Below are 12,680 nucleotides of genomic sequence, written 5' to 3'. Positions count from 1 at the left end.
ATCGCGCTTGGGTCCCACTCAGGCGTAGTGTGTTCAATTCCTCGGCTGGCTAAGTCCTCCATCACAACACAAGCAACATTTTCAGCTTACTGTGGTGGTAGTAGGAGATTTTCGAATGTTGTCAGGTTATTCGTAACCCGGGAAAGTTTGTCTTGCTTTAAAAAAAAAAAAAATCTAGAGGGATCTCTCGGGAAGTTACTAATTGATAATTTTATAGTTGAAAAGACGTTTAATAAAATTTTCAAACCGGTTTACATAAAATATTTAAATAGTAAGGTACCGTTCTTATTAATATTAAATATAAATAATTTGCATCAAAGGGATCCCTCTAGAAACATCACAAATAATTAAAATGTGAGCGTCCAGCAAACCCCTGTTATTAGAGTCTTGTAAACGCGAGCCGAAACCCGAATTATGGCAAAGGAACAAAACAACTGCAAGCGTCGTTTCGCCCATTCATTTATTTCCAAGCCCATGTAGCCTTTGATCTGGAGAAATAATTAAATAGTTTATTTTCGACGAATAAACAAAGAACAACTCTGGAAGTCTCGTGGGACTTGTTATGAAGTATACCGTAGACATCCAAATTGAACGACTCGCCCTCTTACATGAAATCCGGGTATCATTTCGACGAGCTGGAGGTCAACCACGTGACCATATTTTCGGCACCAGGAAGGTTCGAGAATGATTTGAATAAACTACGACATCAGTCGTACATTGACCGCCATTGAAATAACCAGACCCTGCGCAGAAAAGTAAAGTTCGCTAAAGTAAGACAAAGGTTTGCATTGCAGTACATTGGTGGACATTTCTACGCAGGATCTGAATGTTCATTTTTAAACAAACCGCCTGGCGAAGCAAACTGAACTCACTCAAATGAGTGAGTTCAGTAAATTATATCACATCTGTAAAAGTTTCTACCTAATAGGTGTAACTAAATATTCAATTTTGGAAACAAGCACGAGCTTTTTTTTACCCGATTTGGGATTTGTGGTTAAGTTTTTTATTTAAAACGACACGAATAGTGATATTACAATGCGAGTTGCCTGAATACTGTCAGATTGATTTATTGACAAATCCCAGAAAGGGCGACGGTCATGCCGCCTCCTGCGCTCCTCACAACTCGGTTTGTTCCCTTTCCCTGATTGGCTAATCTATCAATTTGAATGTCTTTGATATATATACGTATTATATTTGTATACTTTAATTTTACCTTAAGGCGAAGCTTAATGCCAAATCACTATTTTGATTAATCTTTATAACGAATTGGTGTACATAATGAATAACAAAAAATATGCTTTAGATAAATTGAAGGTTTTCCTATCGCTTCGCTTGAGTAGAATACAAATAAAAAAATAAATTACTCAATAAAAAATATAAATGCAAACTACTAAAAAAATGTTTTTCAATAGACATGTATGAACGCGTAAAGGAAACAACTTTAAAAAAATACAGTATTATAGCCAAAGATATTAGAAGAACGAGATATGCTATGTTGGCCGCCGGACCGTAGCCGGAGTACTACCTAATTAGGGTACTTTGAACGGTATCGGGACGTGTACGCACAGAAATCTGTTATATGTATTAGTGCGGATACCTTAGCGCAAGCGAAGGTGTGCAGTAGTATTGGTGAACAAAACCGGCGACACTCGGCAAAACAATTCCACTCAGTACGAACTGCGCATAGCACATCTCGTTCTTCTAATATCTTTGATTATAGCCAAGATTATCTGTGACAGTTTCAATTGATTAACTTTTTTGCTTTCTTATAAAATTATTTACAAAATAAATAAAAACTAGTTTTTTGCTTGAAATCGAATGTTTCTAGACTCCTTTAGTCAAGCGATTTTAATGCCTATTACCTACGATATAAGGTATACCAAGAATATACACATTTTTGGCATGTAGCTTCCTTTTAAAGCCTATGACAGACCACGCTATAAGCGCGCTATATGTTCGTGGCTTGGCCTATTTCAGCCATGATGCGTATAGCGTAATGTGTCGCCTACCTAATTCTCACTGTACATAGTTATAAACTGTGTGTGTTTTTTTAAAATCAATTCCTTTTTGTTTTTCTTTTCATTTTTTTTTATATAATACGTACCTTATGTGGAAACTGTACTAGTTTATGTAAACAAGTTAACGTGTATTATTTTAATAAAATATGTATGTTATGTTTTAAAACTGTTTGTTTTCCTGATTACTAAAATAAAAATAAAGAGATGATTTAATAATGTGAAGTTTACATGAACTAAATCAGACCAAAATAAAACTATATGCGACGCGGAATAAAGAGTCCAACAGAAATTGAGTTCAGCAGAAAAAAGGGAAAATAAATTTTAAAGCGGGATTTCTTTCAATATTGGATCTTTTTATTAGTGTTTTGTAATTTTTTACAAGTTATCAACATGTTCATGGATTCTCAGAGGTAAAAACTTATGTAGGTAACACGTCATTTCACAGGTGAAACCGATCGCAACTCACAATGCAATCGAGAGGCTAAATCCATGACCAAAACACTAAACAATTCGGTACCTACTTATTTGGAGATTTGAACTTACACCTAGTGGTGTGCGTAATATAATCGAGAAGTTCTGAAGTGATCGATTATTATTATTTGAAACAATTCGAAGTCTTAAAAATCCATTCGCGATGAAGTCGGGTAAAAACAATATTCAGCGCGCGGCCCGGCGTAATGGACGGACCTACGGTCGACTTTGCCCTAGAAGGCCTAGAAAATTGCCACATTGGCGTCATGTATCTTTTATCAGGAGATTTTTCAATGTGGATGAGTGTTTCAGGCTAATAATTATTGCTTATAAAATAATTGTTACCCTTTGTGCTATGCATAAAAAATCTTGTCTTAAACATTAGTTTACCAAAAAAATAATAATTAATATTTGACAAGTTCTAGTATTTTCACCAAAATATGTAGACAATTTGTCTCGACGCCATCTAGTAAGAGAGTTAGCACTTACAATGCCTTTCTCATATAAAATAAAGTTGGTTGTTTCAGGTGAAAAAATGTAACAAGCAGTAATTGTTGAATGAAACACTAGTATATATTGAAATATTTCGCGGATAAGAGATAAGCCGCCATAGCTCAGTGGTCAGAGCTGTCGACCGGAAATCGAAAGGACACGGGTTCATGTCCCGTTGGCGTCATGTATCTTTTATCAGGAGATTTTTCAATGTGGATGAGTGTTTCAGGCTAATAATTATTGCTTATAAAATACCTAATAGATTTTATCAGAAATAATTAAAATGTGAGCGTAGAGCAAAACCCCGTTATTAGAGTCTTATGTCGCCTTAAATATCGTTTTTGTATTAAGTTCATCCAAAGATCTATTTTATATTGTATACTAATAGTCCTTCAATTAGAGATTATTTCAAGAATCAAAAGGATTTCCATTTGAATTCTCTCGGTATTTTCATTGAAGTAAAACATATCCATATAAGAAGGGATTGGATTCTATTCAGCAACAATATCAACGTGTTTCGATTAAAACACGTTTCGATTGTGCCAATCACCCATCACTATTTGGAAAGCACCCAATCTGTGCAATAGAGGTAAATTATAAATTGAACAGCACACTTCGCGTCGTGCTAAAAGTATGTTAAAATGGAGCAGATGTAGCAATAAATAATAAGAAAAATACCAACAGACTTCAGGCGCCCCAATATTGGGAAAACTTACGGCCCCGTAGTAAGCGTTCATATATGGTTTGAAAGGAAGATATGTAAATACAATGTTAGAGGGAGCGTGCAAATATTGAAAAACGATAAAAATTAAGCGAAAATGGTGAAAATATTTAATAAAACACGACTCGTTTTAAATGAGCAAAAATCTTTAGAAAAATGGTTAAGTTGCATTTAAACAATGTGAATTTTTTCATACCTATAACACATTAAGGCGATGCACTACGTAGTAATTTAAAATCATGTGTTTTTGGTTTGAAAATTTGGTCGCCTAGAAAGGTTTCAGATGCTTCAATTAAATACTGCTAGTAGAATCCTTTGAAATAATCGAGTATTTTTAGATAAATCTTTTTTAAGCCCAGAAAAAAATAATGTCTCCTGTAAAAAAAATCTGTAAAATCTCCTACTTACGAACCCATTTTCGGTTATGGTTTATTGTATAATGTGGCGAATTAAGTTATTTATAAAATGATCGAAAAACATTTAAATATTTGTGCCTGAACATCCACAAAATAAAATAAAAGGCACTTTTTGGCAATGTTTTTTTCTTGCATAAATCAAAACAGGTGGATGGTGTGAAGCGGGAATTTAAGCCTTATCGCCATCTACGTAAGGTGTGTTATTGATAGCGGCTCGATTCAAAATATTACACGTAGTGCATCGCCTTAAATAACAGAACAAAACGCGTTTTTAATCATTTTCGGAGCTTACCTTGCGATTTTTTTCCATCGAGGGAATTTCATATAATTAATTTATTTTTATTTTTATATTGAATACCTCACAAGAGTCCCAACTGCTCCCGTCTGGAGCCAGTGAGACTATGGCATCCCCAATTGGGGGATGTTGTGAGGCTGAAGGTAAGTGGGGAAGGGAAAGAGGAAGGTGGGGAAGTAACTGGCTATTCAGATCTAGTCACTAAACACGGCTAAAGCCATTTGGAGCAACGTTTCAATTCTGAATGGTGGTCTTACACCAGGGCGATACTGGTAGTATCTTCCACTCTGGAACGTGCCGCAAATATACTATATATTATTTTAATTAATTAATTGTGAAATAACACAAATTAATCAAATAAAATTTATTTGCGCACGCCGGGTTCGAACCCGCGACCTTCGGAATGGCAGTCCAATGCGTTACCACTGGACTATGCCGGCCGTCAAAATTAATGTTTAAATTAATGTTAAATTAATGTTTCGGCATAACAATAATTATCTTCAAAAATAATCTTTTCTTTGAAATTTAAAAACTTAAAGAGTTATCGAGTAACTTGTTATAAATCGGTAGAAATTGAGAATGCGGGGGCTTAATTAATATAAAATGATGTATTCTTGGGGCGTTTTCCAGAACTGTAGATACACTTAATATTTAGTAAGACCACCATTCAATATCTAAATGTCGCTTGAAATGGCTTTAGTTTGGTGACCAATTCTGAATAGCCAGATACTTACCAATCTCTTTCACCTTTCCACAACCTTCAGCCTCACAACATACCCCAATTATTGGGGATGCCATAGTATCACTGGATCTGGTTTTCAGGGAGCAGTTGGGGCTGTTACTACTGCTACTAAACAAGCGTTATTTCACTATATAAGTGTACTAGGTCCACATTTATTTCTTATATGCACCAACACACTGTGTACCATGGATATTAGAGGTAAGATATTATAATTTGCAGATGATACAGTATTAATATTTGAAGATGAATCATGGCAATCAGTAACTCATCAAACTAATAATGGCCTGATAAAAGTAAAGCATTGGCTAGACACAAACCTCCCCACACTTAATATCAAGAAAACTCAATACATGTAATTTTCTATACGCAAACATAATGCTGTCCTAAACCAACCATCCACTCCTGTTCACTCAATCTAAACACACATGAATCCTCACCTAATATCCATTGTAAAGCTCATGCGAGACTCAAATAAATGACACAGTAAAAAGACTGCGTAAGCTGTGCCATATATTCGGCTCCAACTTAGACTTGGAGACTGAAGCATCTATTTTGCCCTTTTCCGATCCGTAGCAACATATGGTATTGCCGGATAAGATGGCTGTGCAGAATCTATTATCAATCCAGATATTTCAGTACAAAAACTAATATTCAGAATTATATTTGAATGCCGACCTACCCACCCCTCAAACGAACTAGTTGCTAAAATTAGGGCCTTAGATATTCGCCAGTTATTTACTAAGCCAAGCTTGTGCTACATACGGAAAAATAACCTGCTGGTGTCTCCGCAACATCAAGCACACACCCGCTTTTCATCAAACCTGGTATAAGTGCTCCCTAAAACTAGAACCACATTCGCTCAGCGACAATTCTGGTTCATCGCTCCTAAAATATAAAATGCTTTAAACACCGATGTAAAGTCAATTAATTCTATATCCCTATTTACTATCCGTGTTCAGTATTGGCTATTTGAAAGGGGATGAGCATTCTTTAAGGCATGCATGAGTTCCTAACACTATTTAAAAAAAAAAAGTTTGATCAATTTGATTCTTCCGATGGTACCATGTGACACGTTTTTCTGAGACATAATCTAATTTATAATCAGTACTCTCTTGTAAACAAGAACCAGTGTATGTTAGTCAGAAGGATGTTAATAATCTCAGGTTATTAGTAAAATAATGCAGTGTGTTTAATAGAGGAAATGAATTTCCTTTGACAAATGAAATGGGGGTGGAGTACGATTAATAGAGGTTCACAAATAATTATAAATACTGTAAAACTGTAAATAATATTTGTTTCGTGACCAGCTTGTACTCACAAAAATGGGTGGTGCGCTAAAAACATTGTCAGTTTAACCCCTAGCAATTTTGAAGCCTATAACCGACCTGCTGGAATTATACGTATGCGAATTGTGAACTAAATTGTGAAGTGGTGCCATCTCGGCGTCACAAATAAATATATTGTGTTTTCGGGTATTTCTGCCTCACCGAAGCGTTCCGAGGCATTGATGAGCGCAGCTCGTATTTCGGAGAAATTTCAATACAATGGTCAACATTCACGCTCTACGCGTATAGATAAATTAATGTTCCCAGGCGACATTTCTCGGTGAGCGATACGGAACCCGCTCGTACCACGCGATTTATGACACGTGATACAAATAACGAAAAATTGAACAGGTTGAATTTAACTTAATATTTTATAGTATTATTTTGATAATTGATTTTTGCTTTGATTTTATTGATTGGTAATTATTATTTTTAGATTGACAATTGATCGAAATTAAGGGCGTACGTAGCGCCAAAACTCCTTAGCGCCATTGCTCGTAACAAATACAAATGACAGCACATTCCTTGGCACTGTAAATTAAATAAACCCGTCGTTCCACTGGCTCAGTAATAAGTAGGCTTGGTAAAGATTCGACAAAAACCGGAGACTCTGCACGGAAAAATCCTACAATGGCTGCGCTGCAAACCGCAGTGAACATTACTTTTCTGCACAGGGTCTTCAGATTCTCATACTGGAGAGTCTAAACGAGAGTTTTTCATTATTGTTATCACTGTGACCTCAGGAAAACTGATTTTACCCCCTCTTTAAAATGTTATCGACGAAAGCAATACATGCACATACAAATAGTCTTTATTAATCACTAAAATAAAACTATGTTCTTTTAATTTTATTTACTTTAATTTGCCTTATCACCTCCGAAGAATAGTTTTACCCTCAGGTTGGGAACCGCTGGTCTAAACCCTCAGTGAGTCAGGCAACTAATAAAGTTCAACTAGGAATAAAGTTCACTGAGGGAGCTGGTAAGGCTATTAACAGCTATCATCTGTTCGGAATGGACAGTGGACAGTGGACAGTGAACAGTGGACAGTGAACACTGGACAGCAAACACTCTTAGCCGTAGGTATAGGGTTATCCAATAAGAGGTGTTATTTTGATATTCAAAGAAAAATGCCATTTTTTAATATAATGATTGAATGTTTATTTCATTATAAAGAGGAAGGTATGCCGTTAATAGTGACAAATAACATCAGTCAAATGACCACCACGACCACGCCTACAGGACCATATCCTTTTCATGAAATTTTCCATAACCAAATCGCTGCTGTGGCTGCCTTATGTCCTCGATAGCCTCACGAATTCCATCTTTGAGGTCTTGAATCGACGCTGGGCTGTTGGCGTAGACCTTCTCTTTCACGTGGCCCCAAAGGAAGAAGTCGCAAGGTGTTAAATCACAAGATCTCGGTGGCCAATTGTGATCACCTCTTCGAGAGACAACACGGTCCGGAAACTTTTCCCGTAAAAGATCAATGGTTTCGTTGCTTGTGTGGCATGTAGCGCTGTCTTGTTGAAAGTAAACGTTGTCCAGATCAATACCATCCAATTCCGGCCATAAAAAATCATTAATCATCTTTCGATAGCTCATTGAATATCAAAATAACACATCTTATTGGAAAACCCTGTACTTAGAAAATCCAATTCATATGTGGGTTGAAAACCATGTTTTGGAACCAAGAGATATGTATTTTATTTATTAAACTTAAAATAGTTCCAGTTCATTTAGTTTAATATAAACATACATAAATATAAAAATAATATTTGGTTAATTTATCATCAAAAATCACCTCAAGGGCGTTGTAAAAGGCTTATTTCAAGTATTCATTACATATATACATAACTTTTACATTTTTCTATGTGTTTAATCTAGGTTGAATTTTTTATTTCACTCGTAACGAAGCCATACAATTGAATTGTTTGGCTTTTTTTAACGTTAGAATTTTTAACCTCACTAGGACAAGTCTGTGTTGTATACAGATAATACCTGTATACAGTAAATAATTTTGTGTTTTTGATTTGTACATTCTTTTTATTCATCTCATTTTTTCTGTCTTGCAAGATGTGTCTGGAAGTCTTTACTGTAATGCAGTTTGTAAGTAAAGTAAATTTAAAATTGTAGAATGTCTAATTGCTTGCAGTTTACGATACATTTTACATAGCATTGTTATAAATTAACGTAAATTTATGATTTCCAAAAATTCCTATTTTTCATTGAAGATCACTTATTAATCTTTTTTATGTGAAGTCGCATAAGAGTCCCAACTGATCGCAACCTTCTGGAGCAGGTGAGACTATGGCATTCACAAGTGGGGTAGGAGGCTGAAGGTAGTGGGGAGGAGAAGCATCAGGGCGATACTGAAAGTATCTTCTACTCAGGAACGTGTAATAAAATAATCTAAATGAATTATAAAACAGAACAACACACAACAAAATAAAAAGGTAACGGTCGCAACTGGGAATCGAACAAAGGATCTCGTTCTTACCGGTACAACGCCTCTAACCACTCGACCATTGTTATTTATTCAGAATAATGTAGGTATGCACCCTGGCCAAATTGTATTTCGCTTCTGTAAAGTAACAGATTAGCAGTTATGCGTTAAATCAACAATTTTATGCATCTCCTGTCGAACATTACCCACCAATAAAGATAAAACTTTTAGTATGAGTAGGTGCTCATAAAGTCATAATTCTTGTGTGATTTAAACATAAAACATCGTTATGCTACGTATACATCCGCGAGCCGAACTGCCGAACTGAACCTCAACTTATGGGAAAGAAACGAAGCAATCGCAAATGGCACGAAAGGCCGCTTGCAGTTGATTCGTTCCTTTCCCATAATTCGTGGTACGGTTCGCAAATGTATACGTACCATTACACATTCGCGTTTTACTGATTTTGTTAGGGAATCTGTCAATGCATTCGTTAAAGGCCTGCAGCCCCGTTTTTAACAAGAATGCGAATAATTTGAAGAGATTTTTTATAAATTATCAATATTTTATATCAGTAAGTTTTCTCGGTGTAGTCCCTTTTTGATAAAAACGACAAAAAGGATAATTATTGAGATGACATTTTTAAACTAATTTAACATTAAAAATTGTAAAATAAGCTTCAATTACATTATTAGGGGTATTTTTTGAGAGCGCTCATTTTATTTTATTATTAAAAAAACATTAAAGAAAATAAATTCCTATATATTTCGCGTGAAAGGTTGGTATTTTAAATACCAATACATTTAAAATGGTTTTTATGTTTTTATTCACAACTTAATTGTTTTTTTATATGAATACCTGAATTTTTACTATATTATTTAAACAAGGATGTTCAAACGACGAAAAATAATAATTTAATGGTTTATTTATAAAAGGCTTCGATTTAAAAGGTATTGAAAATGTTTTATATTTGTAATTCTTGACTCTTTAAAAACACAAAAAAAGTTTTTAAATATACTAAATCCTATAAAAATTCCCCTTAAGAGGACACAATACTTTAACAACGTAAGTGATGAAGACGTGTACCAAAATATTCGGAGCGCTGCCCGGCGTATTGGATGGACCTACGGTCGAATTTGCTCTAGCAGGCTTAGAAAATTGATCTTTTCTCTAGCCATTCTGTTTCGCACTTCTTTACAACCAAATGTTCCAGCTTACAATTTGACAAATAATTCCACTTGTACACGCTGGATCCTTTGCATAAAAGAATTATTATTGGCTTAACAAGGAGCAGTTACAAGTACGAAATCACCTCTGATTATGGCGTATTTTGTGCGAGATCGCCGGTAGCTGAGATTGCGAAAGAGACTGGGCTACTATCAAAGGAATGAGGTAAAAAGTAGGAGATAGGCAGAAATATCAATAATAGTAATAATGTCAACAAAGACTTCATTAGCTGATAAAGGTCAAATACATTAATAATAAATAAAATTATTTGATAAAATGTCAGGGTCATTGGGGTATCTTTTCAATGCATTGTTGCAGCAGGGAAATTACTTTCAAGAGCGTTCATTAGTTACTTGTTTATTTTGTTAAATTACAGTAGACATTCTTCATCAGAAGGATAAAACTTAGACATAAAAAATAAGAAAAGTTTAATATCTAACTCACAAAGATTGACTAGATATGTTGCACCTCAAGACTTGTTAGAAACCCAAATTACTGGTACAAGAAGTGTTGCAGTGTGCTATATTAATATAGTATTCTTAACTTCACAACAATCGAACTGAAGCTGTAGAAAACCAACAATAATAACAATATACATATTTAAGTATTGTTGAGGAATGCAATGAGGTTAAAGTCTCACTAAGAAGATATGTCTTAGACTTTAGAAGAGGACAACGTACAAAGGTAACTCACGTTATCACATAACTATGAGATGCAATGCTTTTATCCAGCAGTAACCAGTTTCATAGGTTTCCTTGAGTAGTTATAAACATCAGATAACTCCTTTATATCCATACTTCATAACTTAAATAAGGAATATGCTAAATAATGATACCCTCAAAACATAAATGTACTCATCTATTCATTTGGCAGACCAAAAGTAAAAATCTGAAGAGTTTACATAAAATAATTCATAATCTGCTATTTCATAGATGGTGCTAATTTAATAATTTTAGGATTTTTTAACACTTTCTATGTTTAAAAAAATTAAGGTAAATAATTTGTTTGTGCCAAACAAACTCAACTCTTTCAATGAAGACATACAAATACAATATTGTATAGGTGATTCAATTCAATATTTCCACGGAAGATTACGAAGAGCTTAATATCTTACCGGGTACCAGCAGTGTGGTTCCTCCTGTCAAAACTTCAATCAGTGTTTAATGCAGCAGCACGGCTCATAACCGGGGTTTCAAAATATTCGCACATTTCAGAACACCTTCGTAACCTTCACTGGCTCAAGTGCCCTGAAAGAATCCAGTACAAACTGTGCTGAATGGTGTTTAAATCCATCAATGAAATGGCCCCACCCTACATCTCTGAACTATGCGTCCCGGAAAACACTGGTCTGAGGCAGTCAACTCTTAGTTCAGCAACATCATCAGCTATAGGCAGACTGATAGAACCTAAGCGCTAGCCAAATTCTGAGTTTGGTGATCGCGCTTTCGGAGTATCTGAGCCGAAGGCTTGGAATAAACTCCCTCCGGAACTAAGATCCATAACAAGTCCAACAGAATTCATGTCTAAACTAAAAACTTACCTTTTTAAGCTGTCGTACCCTTGAATTAAATATACCATTCCTAAGAGAAAGTCCAGTTATATTCAATTTTCCAATTATGTCCTAAATCCTGTATGGAAATTTCGCTAATAAACAATTAGATAATGTTAATTAAGTGTAATGGTGCTGCCACACGCAAAGCTCACATCAACAGATAATATAAAGCACAATAGCGCTCGCCATACAATCCCATACAGACCCGACACACGTAAAAAGATAACGCGCTATAAGTGTGGTTCTGAACTTCGCTAACCGAATTTATTTTACGTAACCGCTCCCGACGCGATATTTGAAAAGTTATGCGTCCCCCTCTCCGCCGTAAAAAGGAGAGGGGGTCATTTTAATTACGGAGCTACCAACTAAGTTCCGTGTTCCCTTTGACAGCCATGACATAAGCAGCCTAATAATGCATTTCTTATTTATTATGTTAGCTCATATCGTCATGTGTGCTAGTAAATTTAGAAACATAAAAAAAAACTTTATTTGGCAAACATACTTAACATATATTTAAAATATAAATATAACCAATATTTGAATTTGAAGTAAACAAATTTTCGCCCTTTCAAAATTAATCATATTTTTAATCTCAGTATGTTTATATGGTAATATCATTCGGTTTTTTGATAAAAGTTGGACGGCTTGGACGAAAGTTGAGTTTATTTTACAATAATTTATTATATGTCGCTTTCGTCGATCGGCGTGCGAACTGCGAATTTCCTGATTCGACGGAGTGGTTATGTCAGGTTATGTGAAAATGCGCTATTTACGCGCAGATTGTTTAAAATCTAAAAAGTTTATAAATAGCATTTATAATTATATAGTTGGCGGCATCATCATCTGAGGATGAGCTGTCCAACAGATCCAGCAATAGGCGACAAGTATCATCCATTTCGAAAACGTGCTCAAGCTGTCAGTAAGTAAAGTTGTCACTTTGACAGATGAAATTATGTTCCTCGGCCGCTCTCGAATT

The 12,680-nt window shown here is 35.1% G+C and overlaps 1 protein-coding gene across 1 annotated transcript in view; it reads right to left on the bottom strand.

Moving 5' to 3' along the window:
* The window catches only part of LOC149414859 (carbohydrate sulfotransferase 1-like), an 86,127-nt gene that overhangs the window by 72,052 nt on the left and 1,395 nt on the right, over positions 1–12,680 (bottom strand). The window lies entirely within an intron of this gene.

The sequence above is a fragment of the Hesperophylax consimilis genome, chromosome 19, assembly GCF_061612785.1.
Source record: "Hesperophylax consimilis isolate HC1 chromosome 19, BYU_Hcon_1.0, whole genome shotgun sequence".
NCBI lineage: Eukaryota > Metazoa > Arthropoda > Insecta > Trichoptera > Limnephilidae > Hesperophylax > Hesperophylax consimilis.
The sequence above is the reverse complement of the archived record's forward strand: the minus strand, read 5'-3'. Positions and strand labels throughout refer to the sequence as shown.